We start from the raw sequence: 17,892 nt of genomic DNA, 5'->3' as shown, positions 1-17,892 counted from the left end.
CAAGCATTTTGTGGACCTGTTAGTCATGCAAATAAACAGTAGTAAAACATCAAATTTTCTTTAAAAAAAAAAATGCATGTTTGTTCCTATCATAGCTGGGCCCAGGAATAAGCGTGCAGCTGAGACAGAGAATCCAGCACCTTGCCTTATCTGCTTTATGCGTAGTCTCAGAATCTGAGGGGCTAATAAAATCATAAATAGATAAATACTCTGGGAAATGAATCGAACTTTTTCATCACAATGCTTCCCAAAATTTCATCTGCTTCCCGTTTCCTTCAGAACTGAAGAGTATGTAACAATGACAATGCTTACATAGAATTTGCTACGGCCCAAGCACTGCTGTCCATGCTTGATATATCCTTACAACCACCCTAAGATGTGGACAATTATTTAGCCCCATTTTACAGACGAGGAAATTGAGGGTTAGGAAATTGGTCTCAGGTTCATATGACTAGTGAATAAATAAGTTTAGAGTCACTAACACAATATTGCTCTAGAATTTACACTTCTAGTACTATGCTATACTTGCCCAACTTAAAAAAAAAAAAGACCTCTAGCTTTCAGAAGTGCCTGGGTGGCTCAGTCTGTTAAGCATGTGCCTTCGGCTCGGGTCATAATCTCTGGGTTCTGGGATCGAGCTCAGGGTCGGACTCCCTGCTCAGCCTGCAATCTGCTTCTCCTTCCCCCCTTCTTGTGCTCTCCCTCGGGAGTGCTATCTCTCTCTCTCTCAAATAAATAAATAATATGTTTTTAAAAAAATCCCTGGCTTTCATATTCAGGTACCACTTCTATCTGGTTGTGTACAATTTTACAGACCTCATCTTCCATGACTTAGCCTCCCTGGCTAAATAGAAAGGCCACCACCCCTCAGACATGCCTTTTCAGCTCCCTGAGCTTGGCCATCTGGCTTTTGCTGTATGGTACTGTACTGTCTCCTGTCTCTATCCAACACCTCAGCCATCTGGGTTCCACGTGCCGTGTTTCCGAGCGCTCTCAAAGACTTTTCAAAACCAACTACCACCCGGAGATGGAGCTCCCAGTCTTTCAAGGGTTGCTCAGTCCTTGGCACTGACACCGCTGTTGCAGGTTGGAGGCCCCTCTTCCACTGTGGTCCCCCGAGTATCATACAGCTTCCATTCTGGTGGAGCCTGGTGTGCCAACACGGGCACTGATGATGGATACCAAATTAGATGAAGGCTCAGACTAGGCTTACTAAGACTCCTGATGGATCTGGATTCTTTGGATTCTTTGAATTGGATTGGATTGGATTGGATTCTTTCTTCTATAAATCCTTTAGATTCTGAATCTTGTAAGAAAACTTTATCTAAACCATCCACAGGTATTTTCCTGTTTCAGTGAAAGAATATGACATTACTACACTCTACCTGCAAATTTCAAGGTAAATCCTAACGGTGGTGTAGCATTTTTGACTGCTGTTTGATCTGAATCCCTGATTATACGCACCCCACCAACCACCCTTGGTGCCAGGTCAGTGTAAGATGTGTTATTGCAATTACAAATTAATAAACAATTTTTTATAGCAAATAAAATGATTTGGTAGGTGCTTGCCCTATGCAGCAGTTTGCTAAGTGTACTCCCTGTGTGCCTTTTGAGACAGACATTTTAGGAAGAGGCACAAAATTCACAGGACTGCGAAGTGAAATTGCTATAACTGCGGTGCCTGGGTGGCTCAGTGGTTAAAGCCTCTGCCTTCGGCTCAGGTCATGATCCCAGGGTCCTGGGATCCAGCCCTGCATTGGGCTCTCTGCTCAGTGGGGAACCTGCTTCCCTGCCTACTTGTGATCTCTGTCTGTCAAATAAATAAATAAAATCTTAAAAAAAAAAAAAAAAGAAATTGCTACAACTGATTTGATAAATGGCTGCCATTTTACTTGGAGAAATATTTGCACTGCTGTACTCCACTGATAGCAGAACGCTCTTCCAGAAAGCCCCGCGCTCTGCTTCTCTGGGTCCGCATCTCAAAATAATACGCAGCAAAATTAATACAACTTAAGAAGAAACTTGAAAACAAAGTCAGAACAACCACCTTTAAGCAGAAGATGCACTAAGCCAAAACAGACACAAAAGCCTTAATGAAATGCCAGATCAGGCCAGCTCATTTTTTCTTCCTTAAATTAGGAGAGATTTTCAGCCTTTCGGTGATTTGCTTTTTCTTAGAAACAAAAGAAAGGGAGCCGCAGAGCGAGAGAGCTCTGCGAACCAATGGCCCTGGACTTCATTTTCTATTTAGCCCAGTGAGCAAGGGAAAGGACGGTCATTCGGCTAATAAAGAAGTGCTGTGTTCTTGGACTCCTGCTGCCTGTGTGAGGACACAACACAGCAAATGCCTTCTTGTGGCGTCCTCATCTGGAACCCTCTGCCTGCCCATCGGATTCCTGTCCCAGCGCCCCTCTGGCAGCTGTCATCCTGCCGACTGGCAGAGCTGAGCTCCGTGGCTGTGCCACCAGCACAAGTTGGAGGAAAGCTTATTTCCACGGAGGCAGACAGGGAGATGACAGGTTTCTTTTGTTGATGTTTTGTATTTTGTTGTTCCAGGGCAAGACAACTCACTTGGTGGACATAACAAGCAATCTGGCCTCCACGTCGACAATCCAGATGGCTGTTAGTAGCTAAGTGAGGCTGGCCAGCAGCAAGCCCAATCCCTCTCTTTTATTACGGGTGACCTTGTCCCTGTGGCCCGCAAGCCACATGGTCTTGTCTAAGAGACTATGTGTTTTGAATAGAACATGTGCCTTTCAGTGTCTAACTCCTATCCACACCTCAGTTCATTTTTAAAACTTATGTGCCATTTGGAGATGTGCTAAACAGAAGACAGTGAAATAGTGTCCTGTTTTGACATCTTCCTAAAGCAAAGTGCCCGTGAAGCTTTGAGGCTGTGATCTGTGAATTAATGCAGGCATTGCGCGATGGAGAGCTAATCCCAGGTCTGACCTCTCTCGTGTGTGGCCTGGGACTGGCGCCCTTGTCCGGAGCCCACTCATCTCCAGAGACAGAGTCACAGGTCCCGCCCAGATTGGACAGAAAGGGATCCGTTTAATTAAATTAAGTCTGACTCAATTCAGTTCACTGGATTTCAAATGCATATCTACGCAGTGTCCAAAACTCATGGGTATATGAGCCATGTTCTCACGGAGCTCAAAATAAGACTTTATTCATTTAATTTTATTATTTGGTCTTGAACCTGATTTTGTTGTTTAAAATTGTTGGTAAAGTTGAAGAAGAGGAACTGAAAGAATGCACATCTGCCGAGGCATTAATTAGAGGACTCAATCACCGCCCACAGAAATCTCTAGAATATAGTGCGACACCTCTACACGGTGAGGCCGTGTCATCTTGGCTGCGGGCAAAGACAGATTCAAAGTGGGTGAAAAGAGTCAGAGAACTTGTGTTTGGAAATTTGAGAACAAAGCTCACCCGAATCTTCTCTAACACTTAAGAAAGTAGAAGTTCACCCAACCTTAAGATGTAAGGAACAGAAATACTCAAAGAATCACACCAAACCAAAACACCAAGGGGTGTGTGAGGCTCAAACTTAGGCAAGACCAAGAATAAGCCAAACGTCCAACGATCCCATCACTGAAGGAACAAGCACGCTCTGCTGTTAATGAGGAAAACAAACATGGTCTTTCCAGCCATCTCATGGCCTCTGGTGGCAGGCAGCCTGGTGCTTATGCGTGGGGACTAGGGTGCGGAGCTGCCTTGAACCAACAACAGCAGAGGAAATAGAGCCCATTTTCCTTCAACTCACCAGGGACTGTGGGGACAGGGCCTCCCCCTTCCCAGGACCCTGGAAAAGGCACTCAGGCCCTTTAGGTGGCCCTTGGGGTAGAAGATGGATTCTCCATTCCAGTTCCCAGACTAATTCTGCCCTTTGATATGGGCACAGAGCCCCCTGCTGGCTGCTACCTTGGTGCCAATTTGACTGATAAAGGAACTTAGAGAGTTCAGAAACGTTTATGCAAGGTAGTTTCTCTGAAGTTCTTCCGAGTCACAGTTCCCAGAGAGCTGTGACAAAGGCCTTTATGCTGGCAGTGCAAACTCTGCTTCTGGCCAGCTATTGTGAGATGAATCCCCTTCCCACTCACCAATTCAGTTCATAAACTGAAGACTTGACCTCCACCTCAGCATATGAGTTTAGTTGGAGAGAGGCCCTTTAAAGAGGTAATTTTAAGGTCAAATGAGGTCACGGAGGTAGGCTGTAATCCAGTATGACAGATGTCCATATAAGAAGAAATTAGGACACAGATAGAGGGGGACCGCATGAGGACTCGGGGAGAAGGCGGCTGTCTGCACGCCAAGGACAGAGGCCTCAGTGAAACCAACCTTGCCAGTAGTTGATCTTAGGCTTCAGCCTCCAGAATTGAGGAAATACATTTCTGATGTTCCATCCCTCAAGTCTGTGGCACGTTATTATGGAAGCTCTTGCGAACTAACATCCTGGCCAATGGTCAAATAGCTGGCATGTCTGAGTGCCGGTTTGGGTTAGTAGCCCCAGAAGCATCCCATTCTGGAGAGTCACCTCTGGAGATGGTCCCTGGGGTGTGGAGAGATGCATCAGAGCAAAACCAGGACCTGGAGTAACGGGAGGATCCTAGGTGGCCGCCTGCCTTTGTGATCACAAGTGATTTACAATCGCATTTGTCAATTACTCAGTGAAACTGCCTGCGGATGATACCGTTTAGCTTAAAACAGAGCCCCCAAGTATGGCTATATGCTTAAATCACGCGGAGAACTTTTTAAACCCCTTACACCCAGGTCACATCCCAGACCAATGAAATCAGAACCTCTGGAAGGGTGAGACCCAGGTATAAATAATGAGTTAGTCCGCCACAGGGTTCAAATATACTCAGAGCCAGGCCTGAGCAGAGCTGGTTTAAAGAGATCCAAGCTGGTTACAGTGTCTGAGCACCGAGCTCTGCTCCCTGCATCTCTTTGCTAAGACTCTCACGCTCTAAAATGTATCACACGGTGGCCCCGAACCTTGCTCTGAAATTTCTATCATGTATCACATAGTAGATTCATTGCTTGATTTCTAGAGATAGTCAAAACTTTTTCTTGTTTTCAAATGCAAGATGAAAAGAGAATATGCCTGGCTTAAAATCAAAATCAAATAGCAACAATACAGAAACAAGCAAGGCATGACACGGCATTTTGTCGAAGAGACCCAATGTCTGACAATAATACAAACTCGTGTTTTTTGGTGACAAACATGTTTGCTACCTTAACTCTTGAAGGCCTTGGCAGGTCTCAGCTAACTGCAGGTTAAGTGTTTCCAATTCCCTTCCTTTTCAGTGTGTCAAAACACCTTTAAGTAAAAAAAGATGACTTGAAAGCTGTTAGACTTTAATTAAAATAATGACACAGCTGCACCTTTCACTTTAGACAGATTTGAACACAACCCCATTATTTTTTGTTTTGTTCCTTCTGACACAACTGATTCCAGCGACAGCCATAAACAAAGATGAGTCTGATGTTCGATCACCACTTTATAGCATTAATCCGTTTTTATCTGAAAAAACTTTCAAGAGGGGGAGCTAGTTAGCTAATGGATTACAGATTGTGACTGAAATTTTGCAGGAAGGAGATGCTTTTGGAGTTAAGAAAAGCCCTAAGAAAGCAGTGTTCCCAGGTCCCATTTCGACCCCTGCCTTCCCTCCAAAGCAGGCTCATTACTACGGCTCTCACTCCAGCCCAGCAGGGTAGCTGATTAAGGCTTGACGAGCGAAATCGGATTTTTAATCATGTGTCTCACAGCAATGGAAGGACAGAAACCAGAAGAATTGCCATTATGTTCCGAGCCACGCAGTTTCAAGCAGCTAAGGGACTAGGTCCCTCACACACAAGCTCTGTGGTTCTAGCCTCTGGACCTGGTTTGAGCAAAGCCATCAGCACTTTGACAATATCAAAACCGCTCTTCACGCCTCCCTGCGGTGTCTCCCCCATCCACTAATATGTGCTAATTCATAAGACGAGCTCAAAACCGTGCAGCAGCTGGGCTCCTTTCTCCGAAGGGGGGCGGCTGACAAAGTTACTTTTCTCCCATTTTCTCTTTTGTCCTCCATTCTGTCCCTCTCTCCCCACCCAGTGCTTCAAGCACCCTGGCACCTTTCTCCCTCTATCTTCAGTCTGCATTTTTAAAAAATCAAGATAAACAACCATCACTGCTTTTGTGGTTTTCTGTACATTTTGTCATTTTCGCACTTGTTTAGAGAATAAATTCCACCCACACTCACACCTGTGCAGGAGCCCCCCCACCCCCGCCCTAAGGAGGCAGGCAAGAGCAGCCTCTGAACAAACACGTCCAAGAGGGAAGATCAGCAAGAGTGTGTGTGTGTGTGTCTGTGCGTGTGACAGTGAGTGTGAGTTCGTGTTTGTGTACGATGTAAACAGGATCTACTGATCAGTTGTTCATGGGTCTTAGATCAAGACAGACGCTCCCTGATACAATCGATACATATCGACGATTCCGTATGAACACACACTGTGCACCGTGTTTGCAATTATGTGTGCGCATCCATGAGGTCTAAGATGACAATTTCTCATGTGCCCTAGAGCAGAGAATAAAATAAAATAGGCATTTCGCCTCACACGGACCTTCCCTGCCAGGCTGGTCTCCCAGCTAAGACGGTAAGGTGGGGTGTGATCATTGATGCTTGGTGTTCGTCGGGCCGAGTTCAAAGCTAAGACTTAGAGTCTGAAAGAGCCAGATCTGAAGCTGGGCTGTACCACAGAACTCAGGTATACGCCTCAATCTCTCCACGACTCAGTTTCCTCAACTCTGAAACAAAGGGAAATCTGTGTTTATTGTGTGGATTGAGATGCTATGTGTAAAATGGAAGCCATCCCTCCGTGCGTGTGAGTGTGCACTGTGTAATATAAACCTACAGCCGGGAAAGCACTTTCTGTACACGTGTGTTGAATTTGTTGCCATCTGGGCTGTCCCTTGTCGTCTCCCAAGTGTACTTGTAACGTTCTTCTAGCAGGGAGTTAGGGTAATACAGGTGGGGGGTACAGCTGTGAGCCCCAGGCTACCACCCAAGATTCACGGCACGTTACTGAGCATCTTTTGTAAGGTAGAAGCTAGAAAATGGCATGCGTGCAGGCAAGAAATGAGAAGACAGGCAGAGGAGGTAAGTCTAGCTCCAGATCTGGGAGCGGCCACAGCGGCTGGGAGGTCAGGGAGGTTGCAGGCTCGCGGACCTGGGAAGCTGACGTCAGGGGCACGTGCTTGTACTTGGAACCACAGCTCCAGACACGGATTTTAAAGTGAAAGAAAAGAGACAAAGCACTTACTGTACTTGCCGCTCACTCACTGAGTGCCAGATTCTTGATCTTTAAGATGTCAGTTAGCCACCCCGTGGGTTCTAAGGGAAAGTGATGGAAATTGCATAGAATAGAGGATAGAAACCGCCTATCTCGCTGCCCTACACAACCTGTTGCATCCTAACTGTTAGGTTCCTTCTCGCCCTCCGTTCTCCTCTTACCTTTTCCCTGTATCCTTTTCCCCTCCCCTCTGTCCTCTCATAATCCTAGAACATCCAAAGCCAAAGACCTAGAGAAAGTATCCTCACTTTTTTCTCCATTATGGGTCTGAACATGGTAGTGGTCACAGGGGAAGAGACCGGGTCACGGAAGCTCATGCAGAATGTGGGGGGGGGCACTCCTGGACATTATGACGCGCCAGCCGGACCGCCCTCGTTGAAGGACCGGCTGGCCCTGGAGCAGGAGCACGAATGGGCAGCCTTTCAGAGATTGCCTCGGCTCTAGAGAGCTGCCCCTCGGATGCCTCCTCTGGTGCAATCCATGTGTGGGACTGGTCCAGAGCAGGGGCTGGGTGTGGGGATGAGTCATAAGACTCTAACCATCTCAGCCCAAGTCAGAGGTTCTGGGGGAGGGCCATGTTAGCTCACAAGCTTCCCATAAGAGACGTGAGGCTGTCCTGGGTCTTCTCTGAAGCTTGGTCCTCCCTCTCCCCTACCCTGCTCCCTTTTTCTCCTTCCACAAGTGTGGATCCCAAGACACTCTTTGATAAACTCCCTTCGTGTTAACCTATCAGACTCAGCTTCCCCAGAAACCAGCCTCAACGGGGGTCCCTCCACACCCACTGTTTCTTAATGTGTGTGGTTACCACAAGAGACCCACCGAGGCTGAGAGCCCAGTGTGAGGACCCGCAGGCCATAGGTGGAGACTGGTTGCTAAACACGGAATTTTTTTCCAACAAAAGTGCTGATGGATTCTGAGGCAGAGACAGGACTTTGTCCTGTGGGGTGGCAGTCACATACAGGTAGAATTCCAGTAGAACCAGAAATATGTTTATTATGCTTTTGTAGAATTCTCATTCCCGCCAGTGATGACTAGCCGCAAAGGGGTAGATGCTTTCCACTCTGGAGTCCTCATGCCCCTTTCTCTCAGCTTTATCTGAAGGACAAAGATGGAAAGACTTCAGCCCAACTGCTTTTAGGAGGATTGGTCTTTGGTTCTGACAGGTTTTCCCAAGGACAGAACAAAGACAGATGTGCTGACGGTGGGACTGAGGGTTCACCACGGATCTTTATAAACAGAAGAGGGTCAAGGTCCACTGTGAAGATGGGCTTCAAAAGTGAACTGCCTCACCACGAGGTTGGTGCCACCCATAAGACTTGCTTGAGGGCGGAGGGGTGCTGATGAAGGACTTCATCCACTTTCCATTAAGAAGAGTTCCTGGGAGGGTGCCTGGGTGCCTCAGTGGGTTAAATCCTCTGCCTTCAGCTCAGGTCATCCTGGGATCGAGCCCCGCATCGGGCTCTCTGCTCAGCAAGGAGCCTGCCTCCCCCGCTCTCTCTGCCTACTTGTGATCTCTGTCAAATAATTAAATAAAATCTTTTAAAAAATTTAAAAAAATAAATAAAAAGAGTTCCTGGGAGAAGTGGGTTCTATGTTTGACACCACAGTCTTCTTGTCTAGGACAGCTGAGGAAGCTGTAAGTGACAGGACTGTCTTTCACCTTTTAGAGCCCGACCTGGTTTGCACAATGGGGAGCTCTTTCCTCTTGCCTGGTGATGTGTTCAGTGTGGCTGTCCTGGTAACAACCTCAGAAGAAGACAATGGTATCCCTCTTCCACAGATGAGAACACTGAGGCTGAGAGAGATGGCTTGACCCATCCACAGGCACACAGAGGAAGTGCAGCCTTGTGATTTGCCGCTGGACAGTTGGCCGGGTCTTCCTCTCCTAACCTCCACGGAGGAATAGCACCTCCCCTACAGGCCGTCAGGGACTGCTCTACGTCAGGCAACAGCAGGCCTGGCAAGCCTGGCACACAGGAAGTGCCCAGAAAAACTACCAGGCATTCCTTCTGTATTTGGGAAATGGCAGTAGAGAACACCGTCTGGCCAATGCGATTAGCCTGGTTTGGTGTAGGACTTGAGAAATGTGTGATGTTCTGGTGGACCGATTCCAGGAAACTGCCGATCAGGAGGGCATGTAGAAGGTTCGGGTCCCCAAAGTGGAAATATGTAAAGGCTAAATCACCCCAGAACCACATGCAGCTGCCATTAGCATTAACGAGAGTGGCTCATGTGTGAGTGCACCGTGCGACCCTCCACGGGGAAGAGGGGCCTGGCCGTTCCAGATCACAGAGTCCTCACAGCTGCACCCCCACTGGTAACGAACCAGGAGAACCAGGAGATGCTGCTGTCTTACGCAAGTGCACATCGCACCCATCAACAGCCCTGCCGGGGACACAGACCCGAGATGCAGAAGCGCATCGGTATTCCTCTAGCACCTCTCCAGCAAACCGAGACAACATTAAGAAACGAATGGACATCGCAAGTTATGTTGACTCAGAAACACGCACGATGAAAGCGTGTGCCTTTGCCAAAGCCCTTCTGGCTCAGTCTCTATTTAGGTATATTGTTTACTATTTAAGCGCTGATTAATTTACATGTTTTTCTTTCTCTCTATGACTCACAATTACTCCACAGCAAGTACAATTTACGAAAATGCAACATTAACTAAATAGGATTGGTGTAAACATAATGAACCCACGGAAGATAGGTTTTACTATTTGCTCAATGAACGGTCTTCAGTATCTCTAAATTAGATTGAACAACGTCCATGACTTTTGGGAATACTTAAGGAAATCAAAGCTAGAAACGAGTGCACTAGTTTTGCTCAGATCCAAAGCTTTGTCACCGCTTTCCTGTACTCCCTGTTTGTCACTAAATGCAAACAGATCTTTGGAACTTTTTGCCTCTAAAAGACAAAGGAGACAGATGATTTCATGACTTACATGGAATGCCCACCACACAGCACTGGACGGGGGAGATGGAAGGCCAAACTCTTTCCCCCACTAACTGTCAGTGCAGGGGCTTAACCTAGAAGGAGAAACAGCAAAGCTGCTGCCCACCTGCTCCCTGCTCAAGAAGGTGCGGCATGGCTACTACTGAATCCCTATTTTATGGATGAGCAAGTTGAGGTCGGAGAAGTTAAAGGTCTACAGTGAGCAACTGCTGGAGAGAGAACCCCAGATCAAGGCAGTCTCTCCAAAGAGCCTGTGTGCGCCCCATGGCATCCCAGACGCTTCTGTCAGCTGGACGTGATCCGCGTAGACAGCTGGCTGCTCCGTATGCAGGAGCCCCTCCGTGCCCACGCCGCACATGAACACAAACTTACTAAAAGGCTTTTACTTCCTGTGTTCGTTTTTAAATCCTTAACGTCAGTGCAACAGCAGCCTCTCTCTTAAGTTAGGATGCCATTTTCACTCTGGACTTCCAGTTGCAAACGTTTTAATTTTCCACCAAGATATTGTTCCAGGACTGCGATTTTCTGATTATTCTTGATTCCTCTTGCCACAGGAATGATGAAGCAACACCCCTATTTTAAGGAAGGAAAAGTGCTTCAGAAAAGAAAGAAATGGTATTTACCTACTTTACAGATGTGTCCCACCCGGAAAGGACTATGGCATGGCGGGGGGAAGCGGGGGGACAAGGAGAGTGGCTTGGTTGTAGAGGTCAGTGCGACTACCTGACCTCACTGCTCCAGAACCCAAGCTGGGCGGCCTGATACGAGCCACCTGGTCTGCCATTGGCACTCAGGCTCCTATTTACAGAAGTTGTCATAACAGCCACCTTGAGACTCTTGTTTTGCATAAGTAGGATAAAAGTTGTGAAGTTATTTTTAAGGAGAAAAGTCCTTAAAATTGGACATACCAGAATTCACACAAAAAAAATAGGTTTAAGTCATTCGCGAATAATTCAGCTAATTAAAACATGTATAGCTGACAGTTGCAAAGGACTTCAAACTTTTCAAACTTTACTCAGTAGTTGGGCTGATGATAGCACCTTTATTCTTCTGAAAAAACTAAAAATCAAGCAGACCAAGTATTATTGTTATTATAAATATTCCTGTTCTCACAGTGACTACCCAGACCCCTTGGGCAGTGAGTGAGAGGAAGTGTTATCCGGGCTTCTGATTTTTTTTTTTTTCAATTTAATAACTTACACATACAAGTGATACTAATGAGACAAGGGTAATTCCAAAAGCTTAATGAGGGAGACTTGGTGTGTAATCTACATCTACTGAAGAGAACAGAGTATAAAAATGACAAAAATATAAGTCAGCAAGGATACTGTGACTAGCATCTAGCCTTAACCATAAGTTAGCAATGTCATAAAGAGAAAGAAAATGTGATGAACTCAATCTTGTGGTAACCAAAGTATGGATTTAAAGAAAGCCAGCAGTCTCTACAGAACATAATAAAAAGAGGTCTCCTGTGCCGTAAGCTTTCTTCGTGACACCTCTCAGGGGTCCAGATGTTTAGCGTGTGCAGGAGCAATACCTGTTATTTGGGCAGAAATAATCTGAATTGAAATGAGACAATGTTCATGAACATAGCTTGATAGAACTAATCTTTCAGAAGATCTAACTTCTTCATTGAAAGCTGTCTTAAACTCTTTACGAGCAACAAAAAATAATAGGATGCCTCTAATTGCAAGCATCCATTAAAAACAAAACCTGGCCTCCTAGATTAATTTAAAATGAAAGTGTGGTTTACCATCCAATGAATATCCCATGGTAAATTCATGATCCTCTCCTATTCTGGTCAATAAATGAGTCAGCCCTTATCCACTGTCCCAGACCATTCTTCATTCAACACCTATTTTGTATCTAAAACATCCCTGTTCTAGGCAGTAAGAATAAAATGTCTTGGAAGACAGAATCAAGTTTGGGTCAGTACCACAAAGCACTTCACCAGCAGCCACGTCAGAAATCTGAATGCCACCCTGATGACTCCTCATCCCCCCCTCACCATGTCATGGTGACATGTCTAGTCAACAAGGCTCAACAGTTCTATTTCTTAAACATCTCTTCTAAGCTTCTGCTCACTTTCATTTCCATTTCTGTTTTTTTTTTTTTTTTTTTTTTTTTTTTGGTCTGACACACACTGTTCTTGAGGGGACAGTCCTAAAACCATCCTCACTTATGACACCAGTTGCAAATTTAGGGGTTCCCAGGACCACTTAAAAGGACTCATGGAACTCAAAGTGGTTATGCTCATGGCTGTAGGTTAGTGCAGCCAGAGGACACACATTAACATTGGCCAAGGGAAGAACAGTGCATAGGGAAGAGTCCAGAAGGGTTCCAAACGTGGCACTTCCAGCTGCCCTGTCCTTGAGGTGTTGTGGGCAACATTACCATCTCAGCAAAGATGCGTGATAATCTGCACAGAGCCCTGCCAGCCAGAGGAGCTCACTTGGGCCTTAGTGTCCAGTGTGTTTATTGAGCTCAATCATGGAAACCTGATTGGCTGCCCACATTGCTGACCTTGGTGTGCAGTCCCTTCAGAGGCTGAGCTGACACAATGCGATCCAAAGTCTCCACCCTATATCATTCCGGGTGTGAGCCAAGGCCCACAGGCAAACAAAATCACTCCTCAGAGATGACATTCCTGGGCTCAGGCCTCACCTCCCAGGAGCCAAAGGGCAGATCCAGAATTCTCTTCGGGGAGGGCTCAATTCTTCACCACATACCCGCTTCGTCTCTCACTTACACTCATGTACTAATTTCGAACAAGTTTCCTCGATTCCAGGCTTGCCCCTCTCCGTTCCATTCTTCATTGGACACACCGATCGTTCTAAAGGGCACATGTGATTAGGCCCTCACCTGTTTGCTGAGGGATTCCTCAGAACTCCTAGCATAAAGTTCAAATTCTTGAACGTGGCTTAAGGGCTTAAGAGAGACTGGAGATAAGTCAGCATACTTGATCAAGATGGAGGAAATAGAGACTTCTTGATATTGTATCTATTTTTAAACAAAGGGACTGGAGGAGATGATGCTGAGTGAAATAAGCCAAGCAGAGAGAGTCAATCATCATATGGTTTCACTTACTTGTGGAGCATAAGGAGTAACACGGAGGACATGGGGAGATGGAGAGGAGAAGGGAGCTGGGGGAAATCGGAGCGGGGAGATGAACCATGAGAGACTGCGGTCTCTGAGAAACAAACTGAGGGTTTTGGAGGGGAGGGATGTGGGAGGTTTGGAGGGCCTGCTGGTGGGTATTTTGGAGGGTACGTGTTGCATGGTGCACGGGGTGTGGTGCATAAACAATGAATTCTGGAACACTGAAATTTAAAAAAATTAAAATAAAAAAATAAAAAAATAAAGCATTATCTAGAACATTCTAGAAGACAGTGTCAAGCTAAATAAAAAGATGTATACCCAGGCAAGCTCAAAATTGTCGAAAAAAGGAGTTTTTCAGGACTGGCTCAGGAATTGCAATTCAGGACACACAAACTGTGGCAAGCTACAGGTGAGTCTGTTGAGGGTTTGGGGTGGGCTGTATCATGGGCAGGGATGGAAATAGAGGAGAGTTCCTTTAGCCTGTTAAAATCAAAACAAATGAAGACCATCGCTGAAAATTCTCCAAGCTGACAAAACTAGTCCAGTCACACAAAGGAAGCTCAATTTAGCTTATTTGGTGAGATCAACCTGACCTGGGTTGCGTCTCTAGAAACCAAAATTAAAACTTCCAAAATTGATATGAGGTAAGCCTGGACCAGCTCCCTATCATTTAAGAAAATTCCATGATCAGCTTTCTGTAAATCAGGCATTTATGGGAAATCAGCCTCTCAGCCCCACAGTTTTCTTTTTCTTGAGGGCACACTGTATGGAATTTCCCATTTTCTATCCTCTGGTTCATTGTAGTTTGAAATTCTTCCACAACAGAGACAACCTACTGAAAATGCTTTGGTCAGGAGATCCAGCATGTCAGGAGACGGGGATCCGGGGACAAGGGTGGATCAGTGGTGACTCTAATAAGGCCTCCGTCAATACGTCTTTCTTTGTGGGGACTGAAATCAGACGACGTGAAGCCACTCACCGTGTATCAAATGCACTGTTAGGGAGAAGGCAGAATGGCCCTGAGCAAAAAAGAATGGCGCAGTGCTGCCCAGGGCAGCTGTGCCATCCACGGCCAGCCTTGTCCAGCAACCTGGACTTCGATAAGCCTTAGTTTTCAGGTCCTTTAATGCGAGTAGAAATGTTTATCTTACAACTCTGTTGTTGTAAATATATAACGAATTATACTTTTTAAATGCCATAGTGTGTTGGAAACAGTCTTAACAAACATCCTACCCAAAATGTCCTACCCAACATTCCTTGGGTAAATGACAGAGAATAAAATCAAATCTTCCTTCTCACAGAGCTTAAAAATCTCTTGTCAAAGTACTCGGCAGAGAGTGGGCATTAAAATGAGTTTATTTATTTTGCTCATTCTGAGATCCTCCAAAGAAAGTCTCACTTCCAGTCTGTGGGAGGATTCCTGCTCCTGACATGGGGGTCACAGGGACAACAAGCCTTTCCTGAGGATGACAAGGGGAGGATGCTCTGAGTAGAAGGAAGTTGCAATTTACACGTGACCTTTCAAATTACGCATGTGCTCTAGATGAACACTTGACTCCCATGAAGAATCGCCAGCTCAGTGAACGGTGGCTGACCCCAGCGAGTTGAAACCTCTGGGGTCACATGAGCCACCAAGCAGAATCCACCTGGAAGCAGAGTGACCTGAGTCTGTTGGGACTGTGATCATGAGCCACTCATACCGAACACTGGCTATCCTCGGATCGGGGTACTACAAATGATTTTTTTCTACTTTCCTGCATTTTCATTTCTCCCCCTCAAATGTGAGTAACATTAATATTGGCAAAAATAGATTTCTTGGTTGACAATAAAAGTGATTGCATTGCTATATTAAGAAAGCAGAATGGTTTTAAGGAGGTAAGCCTGTGAGGTTTGTGAGATATTATCATTATCTATTTTTTTTTAAGTGATACTTGGCTATATTTGGGGCTGTGCATCTGCTAAGCCATCTCCCAGATGACCTGGGCTGGCCCCTGGTTCGGTGGCTATCACGTGGGGAAGCAGGGCAGTAACGGTGGTGCTCTGGCAGAGGAGAGACAGCAAGGAAGTATCATTAAGGAGAAAGGGCTCGATGGCCCCAAACCAGGGAACTGCTGCTCCCCTAAGTCAGCTCTGTGAGAGAAGTTGTGCTTGTCAGCTCTGTGAGAGAAGTTGTGCTTGTCAGCTCTGTGAGAGAAGCTGTGCTGTGTATCTCTCTGTTCTTGCGTTCCTCCGTCCTGAAAAGGAGACAAGAACAACTCCCTTTCCTCTGGTCATGAAGATTAAATAAAATGATGCCTTATGCCTGACCCAGAACAGATATTTGATCAATGTGAAGGCCAGTTTGCCATCCCCAAGCAGGAGCAATCTGGAGACCTCCTCAGCAGAGAACAGGGGGAAACGGGCATGCAGTCAGGCTTCACAGAGCCTCCCTTCAGCTCCAAACACTAAGGGGAGTGACTAGTCCAGCTACAGAGGACCTGATGGCGATATCCTGTGGATCTGAGCTGCTGGGGCCCAGTGAGGAGAATTATGTCCACATGATGGATTCAACATATTTTAAAAGCAAAAAAGAAAAGAGAAAAGAAAAGCAAGCTAGTTTTTCCTTAGGAATGGTCTGGAAGAGCCACGAGGGAACTTGTTCCTGGGCTCTATGCAGCTGCACATGTTTGAGGACGGACTTCAGCTTTGCGCGCAGATGGAAGGAAACCGCCTTTTGTCACACCGCTGTCACTTGCATCCCAAATAGCCATCACGGCTCGAACGTAACCAGAGCCTTCTACCATCTCTTGTACCTGAGGCCAGGGTCACAGCGGCTCTAGTCCAAGGTTTTAACCCACCTGGCTCCTAGTCCCCTTGGCAGCTAGAGACAGGCTATGGCTTATGCAAAATGTGTCAGTCTCATGCTTTCCCTTGACGTGATGGTTTTGTTGTCTCTATTTTGTGATGTAAGGAGACAATAATTAATGGCTTTTGAAATTATGCTGCTTTACAAGATATGCATGGTGACTGATAGTAGGAATAAAGGATCTGATGGTCAAGTGAGTTAAATCAGCCATAATTATCTCCTTCTTTGTCATTTTGATATTTTCCTCATTCATTATTGTGTGTGTATATATGTATGTGTGTTTAAAATTCCAGATTTTGTTAATGATTAAAAATATTTTCCTTAAGAGGAACTTTCTATCTCAATTCATCAACATTTTGTGCTTCTATGTGCTAACCTTAGGATTCATGTTCAGTTGGACTGATTCTCTCTCCTCAAATAAATTACAAGGTATGAAGAGAGTTGATGTGTGAACTATGATACAAGGCCAACACGTTATAGGAGTAGTACCAGGTATGATTTCAGTACAAAACAGAAAGGGAGCATTTCTGAGGTGAGGTGAGGGAGTGTGAGGGAGTGTGTGTACAGAGGGAGAATCCTGAGCTCGCTTTTAAGTCATGAAAATGAAAATGTCAGAACTGTGGAAACCAGCCTGACCCATGGCATGCACAGAGTTCAGCATGACCCGCGTGTGGAATTGGACAGAAAGCCCAGAGAGAAATAGGCTGAGAACATGCCAGATGTCAGTTCATGGCGGATCTTGATTGAGTATTTGCTGAAATGATGCTGGCTCATCTTGATGGTGATGAAGAACCAGTTAAAGGTTTTAGTGGTGCAGGATTATGATCATAGGATATGCTGATGGAACAAACAGCAAACATACCATAGGAGTTCCAGAGGTGCTTTCTTAAATTCAAACTCATTTTTTTTTTACCTTTTTTTTTCAAACTCATTTTTTAAAAATTAAAATCCATTTTTCATTTCAGTAACTCTAAAGTTACATCAGGAGGTATAGAAAAGAGGACTAAAAAAAAAAAATGCAACTCATTGTGTAAGGGTCCTTACGTACCACATCTTGGAAGATCTGACAAGGAAAGAGGCACAGGTTTTTCATTAATTTCTTTAACTGGCATAAAGCACTATTGCTGACTCATACGAATAGCCATGAGGACTCTAACTCCTTCTCTTCCTAAGAACCCATGACTTCCTGCTTACAGGGCAGGTGTGGCAGTAATGGCCTCCCACCTGCATCTGTGATGATCCAACCTTCACAGACTGCAGTCAGTTCCCTAGTTCCCACAACCTGGGTGGTGTCACCTTAACTTTGACTTGGTTCCCAGATCCCAGACACAGAAGAAGCTACACAGCCTGTGGTTGGTGATATCAGACGCACAAGCAGACTCCCTCTGGCTGGTCTTCCACAATTCCATAGCCTCACTCTGCAAATGAACTCAGGAACTAGAACCCCTGGGGGATGCATGATTGTTTGCAGCAACTGCTGTTGCTGACCCCCTAGCCACATGTCTCTGCATCTACCCACATCCAGGATGGCAATGACCTCTGCGTGCAGCTGGTGTGTCCCGTGTCTAATTAACTTTTAACTGCAGTGTCAGAAATATACACTTCAAATCAGTTGTGAAATCTGAGAAAAATCACGGACTGAAAATGT

At 45.7% G+C, this 17,892-nt stretch overlaps 1 long non-coding RNA gene across 1 annotated transcript; it reads left to right on the top strand.

Annotated features, from left to right (window-relative positions):
• Positions 1-7,894: 7,894 nt before the first annotated feature.
• Positions 7,895-12,117, top strand: LOC116596590. The gene is made up of 3 exons (XR_004288203.1): positions 7,895-8,305; positions 8,446-8,640; positions 9,012-12,117. It is a non-coding gene; the product is annotated as an uncharacterized LOC116596590 (long non-coding RNA).
• The last annotated feature ends 5,775 nt before the right edge of the window (positions 12,118-17,892 follow it).

Source organism: Mustela erminea, chromosome 7 (genome assembly GCF_009829155.1).
Source record: "Mustela erminea isolate mMusErm1 chromosome 7, mMusErm1.Pri, whole genome shotgun sequence".
NCBI classification, from domain to species: Eukaryota; Metazoa; Chordata; class Mammalia; order Carnivora; family Mustelidae; genus Mustela; species Mustela erminea.
Note: the sequence above shows the minus strand (reverse complement) of the source record. Positions and strands in the feature narration are given on the sequence as shown.